This window comes from Mirounga angustirostris, unplaced genomic scaffold, assembly GCF_029215605.1.
Source record: "Mirounga angustirostris isolate CCGP_5_RB_7025 unplaced genomic scaffold, mMirAng1.0.hap1 SCAF_17, whole genome shotgun sequence".
NCBI classification, from domain to species: domain Eukaryota; kingdom Metazoa; phylum Chordata; class Mammalia; order Carnivora; family Phocidae; genus Mirounga; species Mirounga angustirostris.
Window position 1 is genome coordinate 36,684,015 of NW_026991725.1, and position 14,356 is coordinate 36,698,370.

Genomic DNA, 14,356 nt, shown 5'->3' on the forward strand with positions numbered 1-14,356 from the left:
TTTTTTTTTGGAAGGTATGTTTAAACACATACCATCTGACGTACCTCTCATGCCAAGCGTGGAACCTACGTGAGGCAGAGTCCTCCAACTGCAATCCATAGGTGAGGCTCCCGACAGTTAAGGGACTGTCCCAAAGCCACCCAGCGATGCTGGGGCAAAGCCTGCCATCACCCAGGGCCTCTGGCTCTCCCACACTGCGGTCTGAGCCTCCCAAGAGAGTCACCAGCTCCAATCCTCCCCTCCAGGATACCAAAAACCCCAGAGACCCAGGCCTGCTGGCAGAGGGCCTCCCATTACCCCAGCTCTTGAGTCCAAAATAGTGTTTGTCTGTCTAAGACCTGGTAACTTGAACTATGCTTCCCATTTTTCCCCTTTAAAGTAGCCCAGGAGCCTGACTCATGCTGGCTGTGCTGGAAGGTGCGGCCACACCACGGGCCGTCTCTCCTCCCCGCCGCCGCGGCCCTGGGCTCCTGGGCTAGCGGGCAGAGCGGCTTTCCGGCCAGACCAGGCCCCGTTCTCTCCCTGCTTTAGAAACTGGGCAACCGTCCTGCCACGTGGTGTCTAACCCGACGTCAGTCCCTCGCGTGGGGGCCACCGGCAGCGTCTCTCGGCTGCTGTGTGCTCTGCCCACCTTATGTTCCCAGCACAGGTAAGTCTCCCAGACACCTGAGACCCACGCAGCCAAACCCAAGACTCTGCCTGCGAGGAGCACATTCGGGGTACCTGGCTCCCCGTTAAAGCCCTTGTCGTGTCCACCGTGATGACCTCCCCCCTGCCCCTCCCACGTGTCCATTCCACAGGCGTTTTATTTAGCTCTCCCTGCGAGCCAAGGACTGGTAGACGCCTAGGATACAGTCTGCGTCTTCAAGGAGCGCACGGCCTAGGGGGTGAAAGGGACAAGGAAACCATTCCTATTCAAATGGATTCATATGAGGGGGGAAGCATAGGGCAAACTATAACCCAGGGGCAAAAAAATTTTAAACACCTATAACTCAGGGAAGGCTCCCTGGAGGAGGTGATGCTGGAGCGGAATTGTAACACCTGGATCAAATTCTGTTTCCAATCAGGGCGCTGCTGGCTGCGTTTGGGCCAGCCCACGTGGGCAGACGCTTAAGCTCATGCCAGTAGGTGCGGTCTCCCGGGAATATTACCAGGGTCCCTGGGGCCCCCGCTCCCCCGTTGGTAGCTGGTCTGCCCTCTCCCCGGGGTTAGCATCAGGGCTTCCCTAGAATCAGGAAGCTGAGGCAAGCGGGGAGGGTTCCAATGACAGTTGTCCTCACGAAGGTGGTGTGCTGGCTGGGAGGAAGAACCCCGGAGATGGGCTACTCGGGACGGGGGCCTCCAGGGAGCGAGGGCATGGGGACCAGCAGAGAAACCACCAGTTTGGCTCTGCTGGAGAGCGAGATGCCGATTTGGCTTGGCTACCTTCCCAGATGAGGAGACGCAGTGCAAACCTCAAGGCCAGCCGTGTTATTCCAGACGCCGAGCTTCTCCCCATAGTCACGGCGAGGCTCGGCCGTGCCCAGAGACTGTGTCTCACACAGGAAAGAGGGCCACCTCCCAGCTGGCCACCAGGAGCATGGGACAAGCCGCTCTGAGTTTGATTTCAACCCCATCCTGACCGACTACAGGCCGAGGAGCGTGTTGGCCCAGCCTGGCTCTTCCCAAAGGGGAGGCAGACACAGCTTGGCCACCAGGCTCTGACAGCGTCCCGTGGAACGGGGTCCGTGGTGACCACACCGGGGTGGGTGGAGGAACGGAGGCTCATAGAGGCTAAGCAACTTGCCGAAGGTCCTCCAGCCCAAGTGACAGCACCGAGGTCACAACCTGGTTCATGTGACACCAGTGTCCCTGCTCAAAAGGTAGCTTTTCAATTTGTCCTAACGTCAGGGAAGGGGAGAAGGACAGGAAGTGGGTGACCGAGAGCTGGGCAAGGCTCAACGATGCAGTCATTTGGGCTCAGCCTGTGGGGGAGGAGGATGGGGAGCCCGTGGCCCGTAAGGGAGCAGCACCTGCAGAGTGGGCTCTCCCAGCTCGTCCATCCCGTGTTCACCCGGCACCCTCTCCCAGTGTCAGGTCCCACTCTCCTTCCCCTGACCCAGACAGGACCTCCCAGGGGACCAGGCACCTCTGCGCCTCCAAGTGAAGCCTCTGGCCCCCGGTCCTTTCCTCCACATCCTGCCAGCTACATGGAGCCAGGCAGCAAGCTCTCCACCACCCTCGGAGGTGGCTGGGAACACTGGTGCCTGGCTCAGGGAGGCTCCTGGAAGGCCTAGGCACGGATCACTGCACTCAGTCATCGGATTAAAGGGGCTCAGAAGGAGGGCAGCCTGCATGGCTGGGCCTGCCGAGTGGCTCTGGAGCAAGGCCAGGCGGCCCTTCCCTCGTCTGCCCAGCTAGTGGGATGCCAGGCAGCCTGAAGAAGCTGGGGACAGAGAACAGGGCGTGACATGGCTTCACCTTTTCCTTCCAGCTGCCACAAAGGGCAGGGCCCTTGGGGTGTGGAGGTGGCCTTTCCCGGGGAAAGAAAAGCTCCGCGTGGTCAGAGTCCCTGTGGAGGGGTGTGGGCCTGCGCCGTGGACGGTGTCCCACCCGGGTCTTGTTTAGAGTGAATCACTTGGAAAGAGACCTGAAACTGTATCCTACAGGAAATCACAGGCCAAGAGCCAGAAAGAAACCAGGTCAAGCTTCATGGAATCAGGCCACCAGGAAGGAAGGCAAAGAGCCCACTGTTTATGGAGTGTCTTCTCCACGCCAGCCATACTCAACACACGTGGAGCATCACCCTTCCAGGGAGGTCAGGCCCATTTCACAGGCCAGGCCAAGATAATCGGTGATTTGGTGGCGGTTACAGGAGCCGCAGGTGGCCCAGCTAGGATGCAAATCTAGGTGCTCCTAACTCCAAAGTCAGAACTCCATCCATCATACCCAAGACCACCTCTGGGCACTGCCGCCCCTCCTCCCTGGGGGCACCGCAGCAGATGGCGTGGAAATTCTCAGAGGCCACCCCGACTCTAAGAGGCAGTGAAGCGTTGGGGTCAAGAGCACGCGGCAGAGTTCAAAACCTGGTGCTGCACTTAAGAGCTGTGGGACTTTGGGCAAATGTCTTTAACTTCTCTGGGGCATAGTGTCCTCTTACGAAGAACAGAGCTATGGATGGTCTATCCTAGGAGCTTGACTGGGAGAAGGAAATGAGGGATTTGGGGTAGAATGTTTAGGCCGGTGCTTGACCATTGTAAGTGTTCGAGGAATGTGAGCTATCGGTACTCCTGGTGAAGTCAACATCAACCCGAATCTCAAAGCCTTAGCTCTTTGTCACCAGACCTTCCCTTACCAAATCCCCCCTCTAAACCCCAAACAAGTTGCAGGTTTCCCAGCTGGTTGCTGATTGCTTGGGGCAGTCCCGCAGTGGGAGCTGAGACCAGTTGGAGAGGAGGCTGGGTGACTAAAAATAAACACTCATCAGCAGACCACACACTTCATCTCCTGCCCCTCCCTCTGCGGATGGGAGGAGAGAACGCAAATTTCTCCATCCACATTGAGTCGAGGCAAACGTGTTTCTTCTTCAAAGGAGGGGACGCCACAGGAAATCAAAGGCGAGTGCCACCAAGGACCACCCCGAACGTCACCTCGTCTCAGGTGCAGCCTCTCCTGATGGACCCCGGAGCTGGGAAGGAGCCAGGAGGGTTGGGGACCATCCCAGGCTGGGAAGCCAGAGGTAGGCACAGGAGCACCCAGAAGGGTCCCCCATGCAAAGACACGCACACGACCATCAAGCTGCTTCGAAACTCAATGGCCTCTGGAGGAGTCACAACCCAACTCGACCTCCCCCTCCCCAGGACACTGGACACAGCCACATGGCCTGGGGACCCTAAAAGGAACAGAGTCAGACACAGATAATCCCCATGAAGTCCCTAGTGACAGGGTCTTCCGGGACCAAGCCCAGACCATCTACTGGTATTGGAAGTCTACTTTATTTTTGAAAGACTGTAACACCTCCCCCTCCTTCCTTGCTCACTGGCCTGTGCCAGAATGTGTCCCCCGCTCCTCGACTTCAGCCCACTGTCTCTGCAAGGAACCTCTGTGAGCCCCAAGGGCCCCTGGTTGCAGCCATTGCTCCCTATCCTCCTTAGATGCCCCGAACCCAGTGGCCTCGGAGCCCCCCCCACCCCCCACCCCCATGCCGCGTCCAGGCAGCACGCTTAGCTCGGCTGCTTCCCCTGGAGCTCACGAGAATTAATTTACTCCCAATTCTCAAGGCTCACCTCCTTCACGGTGTTTCTACCCTTCACTGCTCCCCACAGCACAGCAAATAATACCCTGTTTTATATGGAAAACACTAAAATAGGATCACACCTTTTTTTAAAAGATATTTCCACCTCACAGACTGAAATCAGACTTCACCTTTCTCCCGCCCTCCATTACCACGGCCCCGGCCCCCTCCACACACACACACGCACACGCACACGCACGCATGCACACACACCCGTTTCGCTACCAGACTTCCCTAAGCCCATTTAATTGAAAAGGCATGATTTAGGCTAATTGACAGCAGATGGGTTCGGCTGCAAAATGCAGAGAAGCATTTGTTGAACATGATTTACAGCAACGAGGCAAAACTTTCTCCTTTTTATATCGTTCTTCGAGCTCCACGGCCAAAACAGCTCAGCAGAAATGAGAGGAGAAAAAAAAAAGTAATTAGTGTTTAATTTTTTAACAATTTTTAACTCCCTTTTTAATTGCTTTACATAAACCTGTCCTAGAATTTTACAGCCTTCAAATCTCTGTCTAAGTCTGGTCCTTGTTTCTGGTTTTAATTACAGGGAGGCTTGTCTGGCACATTAAATTAGAAGAGAAACACACACACACAATTTCAGAAATATTTTGCTGTTGGACTCCCAACTGCACATCTAATATTTCAGTGTGCGAATGGGAAGGCTTTGGTGGAAGCCAAAGCGGGCCAAGTGTTCCTGTAGCAATTACTGTGTCAACCCCAAACTGTCCCTCAGGTTATTAGAGAAAGAGCGGTCGCCACAGTATCCGATGGCCCATAGCGGCCCGGGCACCTCAGCGCCGCTTTGAAAATAACCGGCTTCCCAGAAGAGCTGGGTGTCCTGCAGACCTTTGCAGGCTTTGGTCAGACTTCAGGTTCTGGCTTCCAAGGCAGGCCATCAGACCTTACGCAGTCCCTTTTCAGCGGGATGGAAACCAGAGAGGAGCACTGCGTGGAGCAAAGGAGCGGGGGAGGGGGGTTGTCTCTGCGGCGCAGGGTTAAGGGGACAGAAGATGGTGGGGGGGGGGAGAGGCAGGCTGCACGCTGACCGGGTGGCTGCATCCAAAGGCATCCTTTGCAGAGACCATTCAACCTAAGTCCTACCTGCACTGAGCATTGGACCTTCTGTGCTCTCCAGTATGGTAGCCACCAGCCTCCACATGGCTACTTAAATTGAAATGGATGAACATGAGATCGAATGGACAGTTCCCTTCCTCAGCGGCGCTAGCCACAGCTCAACTGCTCATTAGGCTCAGGGGGTAATGCCTAGTGAATACATTGCACAGTCTAAATACTGGGCATCTCCCTCTCTGCAGCAAGATCTGCTGGACAGGGTCACTCCAGAGTCTTTCTATGGGAAACGTGGTCTGGGTCGGAGGTAGCCTGGGCATCCCCCAGGGAGGTGGTGAGAAGTGCAGGCTCTTGGGCCTCACCAAGACTTGGAAACGGCATCATAACAAGCCCCCAGGTGATCTGAGCCCACATTCAGGGGCACATCTCTGAAGCAGTGTGGCTGGCTGGGGCCTGGAGCAGAGTAATGGCCCGTGGATTCCCTTCAAGGTGTGCCCAGCGGTGGGGGAGAGCGTGCAGATGGGGGGTAAGGGGTGGTGTGCCATAAAATGTCCTCGGGACACAGACCCCGCAGGGCTGAGGTTCCCCCCGGCTTGTGTTCATTAGCGCCGAGGCCGCAGACCCCCTTGGCAGACCCTGCCCGAGCCTGCCCTGGGCTCCTCCAGGACTCCTGCTGGGAGGCGGAGGGCTGCCTGGCGCCGCTGGGCGGGCAACTCTGGGGATGGAGCCAGGCCAACGCCGGCTCCCCACACACGGTCATTACCTCCCGAAAACCCAGGAGTTATTACAATTAAAACACGTTGCAGGGGGGAGTGGGGGCTGGAAGAGGTCCCTTTGGGAAGGAACACTGGGATTAAAAGAAATTAGAGCAGTTGTCATGACGACACTGCCAGGCCCGGCCTACCCTGTGATTATTTCAATGGGAACGGGATGGGGGCAGATGGGGCTGGGACGGGGGGCGGCGAACCATACCCAGCTGCACGGGCAAGAGCTAGGCTTCTTCCCTCAAAATGGGGTGCAGCAGCCCAGGAAATTGTCCCGAGGTGGGTTCCTGCTGGCCCTCGAATTTTCTGGAACTATTGCTTATCCCGGGGAGCTCTGTCCTCCAGGACATTCACACCCCACCCAGGCCTCTGACATCCCTTTCTTTTGAAACTAGGAAACTCCCAAGAGGGCTCCTGCTCTTTCGGCCCAGTAGGTGGAATGGCTTGGCCTGGTTTCCTATCAGCTCCACACTGGCGATTAGGAGACCCAGAAAGCCAACCGTTCCTTCCTCTAGGTGGCTGGGGTGGGGGCGGGGGGGGCGGAGAGGGGGCAGCCTGCCACAGGAAGTACACGTGTCCGAGGTAGGCAGAGTCACAGAAACCAGGAGTGGACATGTTCTGGAAGCGGGCCCATGATAATGAGCAAGATGGAAATCTGCCTAGGACACCTCCAGGCACCGGCAGAGGATTAGGGTCCCTACAGAATGGGGATCCTCGTTTGGCAGAGCTACAGGGACTGAAAAGAGAAAACAGTAATTAGCTCTCTATCTCTTACCACCCCACCCCCCCGCCCCCAGCAGCAGGTCTGGCCAACAGGCAAGGAAGACCTGTTCTGGAAGCCCCTGGGGGAGCAGAAGGGGAAGGGCTGGGATGGGACTGGGGGCTGAGGGGGAGAGGGATGCAGGCTGCTCGGCTGCTCGCCTGAGTGGAGCTCTTAGCAAATTCTCACTTCTCCCATCCTGGTTCCTCTGGTACCACCTTCGTGGGCTCATGAGCTGGACCCGCATGGACCGAGGGAGGAGTTTCAGGCATCCAGAGGGCGGCCTTCCATCTGCAAGGTTAATTGGGGCCCCAGGCTAGTCCTTGATCCTCCTTAGAAAGCCAGGCTGGAGAGCCTTGAGTGTCTGGATCCTCCTCCTCCTGGCTTTGCCCTCCCTTTTGAAAGCTCATCATTTCCAGATTTCCAACCCCTATAGCCACTGCCCATCATTCTAGATCTTCAACAGGGTTTCCTCGTTTATATTTGCAAGATCTGAAGTGTCCCTATAAAACATGCACGTGTCGTAGAATTAGGCCTAAGTGCAAACTCTGCCTCAACCACTGACTTCCCATGTGACCTTGGGCAACTCACTCGACAAGTCTGTCTCAAGGTCCTTCTCCATACAACCCATCTAACATACAGTGTCATCTTGGGATGTAGGACTTCCAGCTTTCAAATAGAGACATTCCCCAGCAAACTGGGACACGTCGGTCACCCTTCCAGGCACAGGATATGAATCTTGGGGGGACCAGATATTACTGTATATAGGGGGCTTCCCTCCTTTGTAAAATTCTTTCTACATTATATATGTACACAGAAGGTGTATATATATATATATATATATAAACACATGTGTGTACATATACGTATATGAATTTTCCAAAGAGATACATTGGGAGGTAATTATTGACATTTCCACAAGAATCCTCACTTCGCAAAATGACCAAATGTGACGTTCCTCTCTACAAGGCTAGGATTAGGGAATGCGTGCAGAAGGAAAATCCAGAGAGACTGCATTGACAGATGGGAAAGCAACAGGAAATCCGTGTGCTTCTGAGATCCTTTCATTTCCGGGGAAACCCCAGAACTTCTAGAAGACTCTTGCACCCAGCTTTGCTGCACTCTCTCTAGCGGGAAGCAGAGCGCACCTGCCCTGGTCCCACCATGCATCGCGGGAGGCTGAGGGTTGCGGAGGCTCCGGGGTGCACCCCAGCCCAAGGGGACGGAATGGGCATTCTGAGGTGCGCTTTGTGATACACCGAGGCAGCAGCGTTTGATTTAGTTTCCTGCCCTCCCTCAGTTCAGAGTTCACGGACTGGCTCAGGCTTCTCCAGCTCCGAAACTTCAGGTGACGAGTTCCCACGCAAATCGAAAACACTCACATCAGAGCATCCTGCCCAGGATTCTTTTTCTTACCATTTACCATTTAGCACAACAGGTGAGAGGGGACAGGAGGGGAAGAGGGGAGATGACAATGGGGTCACAATCCCCTCCCCCGCCAGCTTGGAAACCCAGACGCTGCTCTGAGTGACACATGCAGCTTGGCCCAGGGAGGGCTTTTCAGAAGCAATGACTCCTGCTGGACCCACTGAGTTGCAGTCCCGGGGAACTGAGGTCCCCCAGCTGCACCACTCCCAGCAGCACTCCCACCACCCCTGCAAACCTGAGCTGAGAACCCTGGGTCTCTGCCCCTTCCCCTCTACCTGCTGCTTGCAGGGACAACCTGAGCCCCACAGCTTGGGCCACAATCTAATAAACTTCACTCACTCGCCATCTAAATCGTGAAGAGAAAGGGCCCAGCTGGAAACACATCCTGTCTCCTTCAAGGTGAGGTGACAGTGAGGCCAGGCATAGCCAGGGGGGAGGATATGGGAAGGTGTTGAAAAGGAGTGCTCTCTTTCTCTCCCCGTTGGAGGGATCAAAGTCCTCTCACGTAATGAAAAGGAGGCAGATCACCTCTGTGCCCCCAAGGAAGTGCAGGCTCCTGGAGCCTCAGGCTCCCTGAGACTAGGAGGCTAGATAGCCCCAGGGCCCCAGCGTCCCCCCTCCCTCCCCGCCAGGCCCTGCAGTGACAGAGGCTGCATCCCAGGGAGCAAATGGTGGCTACTGAGACTGTCAGCCCTACTTCTCGACACGGGGACACCCAGCACTGCTTGCGGGTTGTTTGGTGAGAGGTGCCCTCACCATCTTCAAGACTAGGGCTCAGTCCTGCTAGGAAGAGAAAGCTGAACTAAAGGATCCTGACATGCCCCCCCCCCCAAAGCCCCATCTCGATCCCTGCCTGTTTCTGCTATTTACTGCATTTATTATACTACTTTGAAGTCTTTCTCTCTCTCTCTCCTCCCACCCCCCCCCGCCACCTTTGACCTCTTACCAGACAAAACTAGGCTTTCTTTGTGTGCCTTTGTATCCCATGCACATAGGAAGAACTAAATAAATGTTTACTGAAACAAACTTTTTAAAAAGATTTTATTTATTTATTTGTCAGAGAGAGCGAGAGCACAAGCAGGGGGAGGGGCAGAGGCAGAGGGAGAAGCAGGCCCCCTGCTGAGCAGGGAGCCCAGATGCGGGGCTCGATCCCAGCACCCCAGGATCATGACCTGAGCGGAAGGCAGATGCTAGACCCACTGAGACACCCAGGTGTCCTCCGAAACAGTTCCATTACAACCTTACAACCACGTACGTCCAGGGGGCGCAGGATCTATCTGGCACCCAAGCCAAATCCCCAGGAATCCAGGCAGGGTATCCTGGCCTCTCCTTACCTCTCACCTCTCCGTTTCCACAAATTTCCCTCAAAGGAGGCTGGGAATTGGCCCATTGCTCTGCCTCACATCATTTAACAATAATAAAAAGAAAAAAAAATGCAAACAAGCTCTAGAGGAAAAAAAAAAAAAAACCAGGAGAAGAGGAACATCATCGTGTGAACACACATAGTACAAGTTAGCATGTCCCAAAGCCCCCTGGACAGAACCCAAACAGGAAATCTAGAATCATTACCAAATGCACTTCCCCTGTTTGCCCTGCCCTCGGCCCCTGGGGGTGGGCCAAGGGTCCTCAGGCCCCGATCAGAGGCTAGAAGCCGCCAGGAGGGTGGGGCTTTGATGGACTGATTGGCATTTCCTCCCCTCCCCGACCTCTCCGCAGGGTTTCTCCGTGGATGGCTGATGGGATGGGAGGGAAGCCCCTAGCTGCTGCCACCTCCCAGGAGCAGCGGGGCTCAGAGCGGTTCCATGAAGGCCCCCCACGGTGTGGGAGTGGAAGGTGGCCAGCAGCTGGCCTCCCTCACCCCACTCCACAGAGAGCTGTGTGATGGCCTTGGCTTTGGGATCAAGACCTCCTGCTCTTAAGAAAACAGATCAGAAATTTTGGCATCAAAATAAAATATGCTGAAAGGAAGCAAGTAACCCTCGGAGCGAAAGGCAGGCCACGAGATTGAAGTAAAAAGTCTGAGCAGAAACCCGAGCTGCAGTGATCATGAGTTCAAGTTCATCCTCCACGGGGCTATTCCTCTTGCTCGAAAGTACTGCCAAAGATTGCACCTTGGCTCTGGTTGGCTGCCTCACCAATCCATCAAAAGTCAGCCAACCTGTCATGTAAAAGACCAGATAGCAAATATTTTCAACTCTGGGGCCATGGGGGTCTCTGCCGCAAATGCTTAACTCTCCCACTTTAGCACAAAAGCGGATACAATATGGAAAAGAGCGGGCATGGCTGCGTTCTAGTAAAGCTTCATTTACAGGGGCGCCTGGCTGGCTCAGTGGGTAGAGTGTGCTACTCTCTATCTCAGGGCTGTGAGTTCAAGCCCCGTGTTGGGGGTGGAGATTGCTTAAAAATAAAATCGTAAAAACAAAACAAAAAAACACTTTATTTATAAAAATAGGCAGCTGGCCAGATCTGGCCCACAGGCTATAGTTCTCCAACACACTGGAAGACGTGGAATGAAGACGATGGAATGAAACGATGGGCTTTGAAGTCAGGCAGACCTAGTTCCAGTCTTTGTCCAAGACTTAATAGCTGGGTCACCTTGGTCCAGCCACTTAACCAAGCTCGGTGTCCCCACCTTCAGTGAGTAATCATGCCTCCCTCACCCGGTTATGGTGATGATGGAACCTAACCATCTAAGGCGTCGGCCACTCCATAAACACTAATAGTTCTCATCATGGGGGGAACTAAGTGGAATCCCGCAGCGGGGGCGGCTTTGAGTCTTCCATTGCTGTTGGAAGAGCCCCTGCACCTTTGGTGATGAGGGTCTGTGTCTTTCGTGCAAAAAATTCATTTCCTAAAATTTAATATTCCCTGGATTCATTTCATGACGTAAAGTCAGTGGCTGCACGTGAGAATCATCTGCGGAGCTTTTTAAATCTCTTAAACCAGAATCGCTGGGGGTGAGACCCTCATGCATCAATTTTACAGCTTTCCAGAGGATTCCACTGGACTACATAGGTGGAAAGAACAAGAGAGAGTCCTCTCATTTCTTTCTTCTACTCAAGGTGGGAGTCCATTCCCCAGCAGCATCAACATCACCTGGGAGCTTGTGAGAAAGGCAGACTCTCAGGTCCCACCCCGGACCTGCTGGATCAGACCCCTCATTTTGACAGAATCTCCAGGGGATTCCTGTGTCCATCCAATTGGAGGAATACCAGTCTATTCCACAGATGTCTGACCAAACTTGGCTCTCTATCCGAATCCCCTGAAATGCTTAAAAAAATTCCTAGATCTCATCCCCATCTCCCTGAATCGAAATCACCATGGGTGGCCCAGGGATTGGTACTTTGTTCCAAGCTTTATTTGCAAATGTTCAAACATAGAGAAACGTTGTACCCACACACCTAGATTCTATGATTGTCAAGATTTTGCTATGTTTGCTTCATCACATACCTGTGCACGGATCTATCCATCAACCTATTTCACTTTTTCAACGCATGTCAAAGTCAACAGCGGACATCCGGCCCCTTCATCCCTAAACACTTCGTTTACACACATCATTAATTTCTAACAAGGTCTTCAATTGGTGCAGCTATTCATCTAGCGAGAGTCTTCTTTTCTGTCCAGAGGGAACGGTACTTAGGACTTGGTAAAAAGCGGTCCTCTCCCTCCAACTCTTAAAAAAAAAGTTGATGCCCTGGGCTCTCTGAGGCTGTCACTTTCAGGATTAGGGGAGGATTTCTGGTGTTTGACCTCATTCCACATTGCTCCGTGAACCCCACCTCCTCTTTCCCTTGGTAGGACATGGGGACAATGGCCACTCACTGTATCTCCCTTGCAGCTCTTGTATTTAACAATGTCATTAACTGGATACCGCCATATTCCCCAAAGCTTCCCTGGTGTGTTCCCTCCTGGCAAACCCTTCAGTTCTTCAGCATCCCATCTGTGAAGACTAATGGTGAGCCCGCTATGACAAACGTCCAATTCTGTAGTCGAGAACTCTGGGATGGCCTTACGGACCACAGGTTAGGTTGCCATTGCTCTTTGCCGCTGGGTTTCAGAATACTGTGGACCGGAGAGACGCAATGTTACCTTCACTCCTGGTTTTCCTTCATCTTCTCTTTGTTTTTGTTTTGTTTTGTTTTTGACAGTGACCTGCCGAATATAAAGCTCTGAGCTCTGCCAGTCAGGGCTGCTGTGACCCCAAAAACGAATCAGAGATATTCTTCTGACTACTTTAACCCAGAAATGAGGCGGGCCCTCGGACACAAGGCGGGACCATTCATTCTGGCCGACAACCGGCACCTCATCCCACGACTGCACCCAGCAGCTTTTCAGGAATCTTCCAGAATCCCTGAGTTGGGTCTGCCGTTAGAAACAGTCCAGCCTGGTTCTAACCACACTTCCGCTCCTCCCCAAGGCACTCAGATAGTCACCAGACCCCTCGAGATAAGTTAATAAGAGAGTTATTGCCCCTAAATAATTGCCCAATGATTTCCAAATACTCTTCAACAATCTACGAAAAGTCTGAACACACCCCCCCCCTCAAGTTGCTCTGTCTCAGAGATAACTGGGTCATACATAAGGTCACGCTTCATTCAGCATTTCCACCTACAAACATAAAAGGGCGAATGGGTTCTCTCAACCCCTGCCCCTTGCCCACTTCTTTTTCCAGACCACCCACTCTCTGTTTGCATTGGTCCTCCAACCTTGAAACCCGACACCCTCCTCTGCAGGAACCACCCATGCTTAAACAAATAAATACCCCAAAGTGACCCACTCCCCGGTGGTATTCAAATAAATGTCCCAGGAAGGAGTGTGGGGGAAGGAGGAAGGGCACTCTGGGCCTTCTCTGCTGGGTGCCTGCCTCGAAGCATCCTTGGGCCAGTGTTTCTTTGCAAATATTGGACCAGTTTCTGTGCAACACTAGCAACGAGACCCATCAGAATGGAGAGGGACTCCATGGGCTAAGAGGTTCTGTTAGTCACCTCCGGGGAGGTTCTGGCTGCTAGAGCTCAGGGGGAGGGAGGCCGGGACACTGGGCGGGGCTCGGTCAAAGGGGAAGACCTCCAAAGCCTGTGTGGAGTCCTCTCTGAGCTCCTTGTTACTCAGCCCTAAGCCTTGAAATCCCTCCAACTGGGGATGGAGTGCTAGATGCCATTCGGAGAGCGGATGGGTGGGTGAGCAGGGAGGAACAGGGACCAGTTCTCTATGACTCAGAAACACTTAAATATAGCCCCGAGACCAGCTTGCAGTGAGGAAGGGAGCGGTGCAGGGAAACAGGAGGGACCCAGCAAAGCAAAAACCTCTTTGCCTCTGACTCAGTGCAGAAAACCACCGAGAGTCTTTGGTTTCACGGAATGTGGACAGCTAGGAATAAAGTCTCAGCTTTGTCACGGGTCGGTTGGTCAACGGAGTCACTAATGAAAAGGATTTTCAAGCGTATCTGGGAAATAAGTAGGGGGGAAGACAACTGCTGCTTTAAGTTGCAGACCTCCCCCAACTCCCCCCTCCGCACTGCCCCCCACCCCCCAACCACCCCCCGCCCCCCGCCAGGAAGGGAGGAGGAGAGACGTTCTGTCCTCAGAAGTTGGCCAAGGAGGTCTATGGATGGCCCAGAAAAGTGTGGACAAGACCTCTCTAGGAGGCTGGCTGAGCACCACTGGTGCGTAAGGGAGAGGGCAGGGAGAAGGAGACTACGTTTCAAAAATAAACACAAACCCCAAAATAAACACTGTTAATGGAAGTGACTAATCAAGGGTGTGCTGAACTTGGTGGTTCTTGATAAGATACAGGTGGAAATGCACTCGGAAAAAATAACAGATTTTTTTTCCCCCTTTGGTAAATAAAGCGAGAGTGAGGGTGCAGGGGGCTGGGGTTGGCGCATGGTTCAACCCTGCAGCAGAGATTTAAAACACATTTCTCCAGCCCAATGCTATTGACATTTGGGGCTGGATAATACTTTGTAGTGGGGGGAGGGGCCGTCCTGTCCATCCTAAGATTTTTAGTAGCTTCCCCGGCTTCTACCTGCTACATGCCTATAGTACCCTCCCCTCTGGCGAT

The 14,356-nt window shown here is 53.7% G+C and overlaps 1 long non-coding RNA gene across 14 annotated transcripts in view; it reads right to left on the reverse strand.

Annotated features, from left to right (window-relative positions):
- The window catches only part of LOC123853820 (uncharacterized), a 211,861-nt gene that overhangs the window by 37,364 nt on the left and 160,141 nt on the right, over positions 1–14,356 (reverse strand). For 2 of the 14 annotated variants that reach the window (XR_010408646.1, XR_010408642.1), the window contains one exon: positions 9,336–12,358. The exons of 9 other annotated variants lie outside the window; for them this stretch is intronic. This is a non-coding gene — a long non-coding RNA (uncharacterized LOC123853820). Of the gene's footprint in view, positions 1–9,334; positions 13,740–14,356 lie in introns of those variants that run through there. 3 more of the 14 variants (XR_010408638.1, XR_010408641.1, XR_010408645.1) reach the window with 3 other exon arrangements.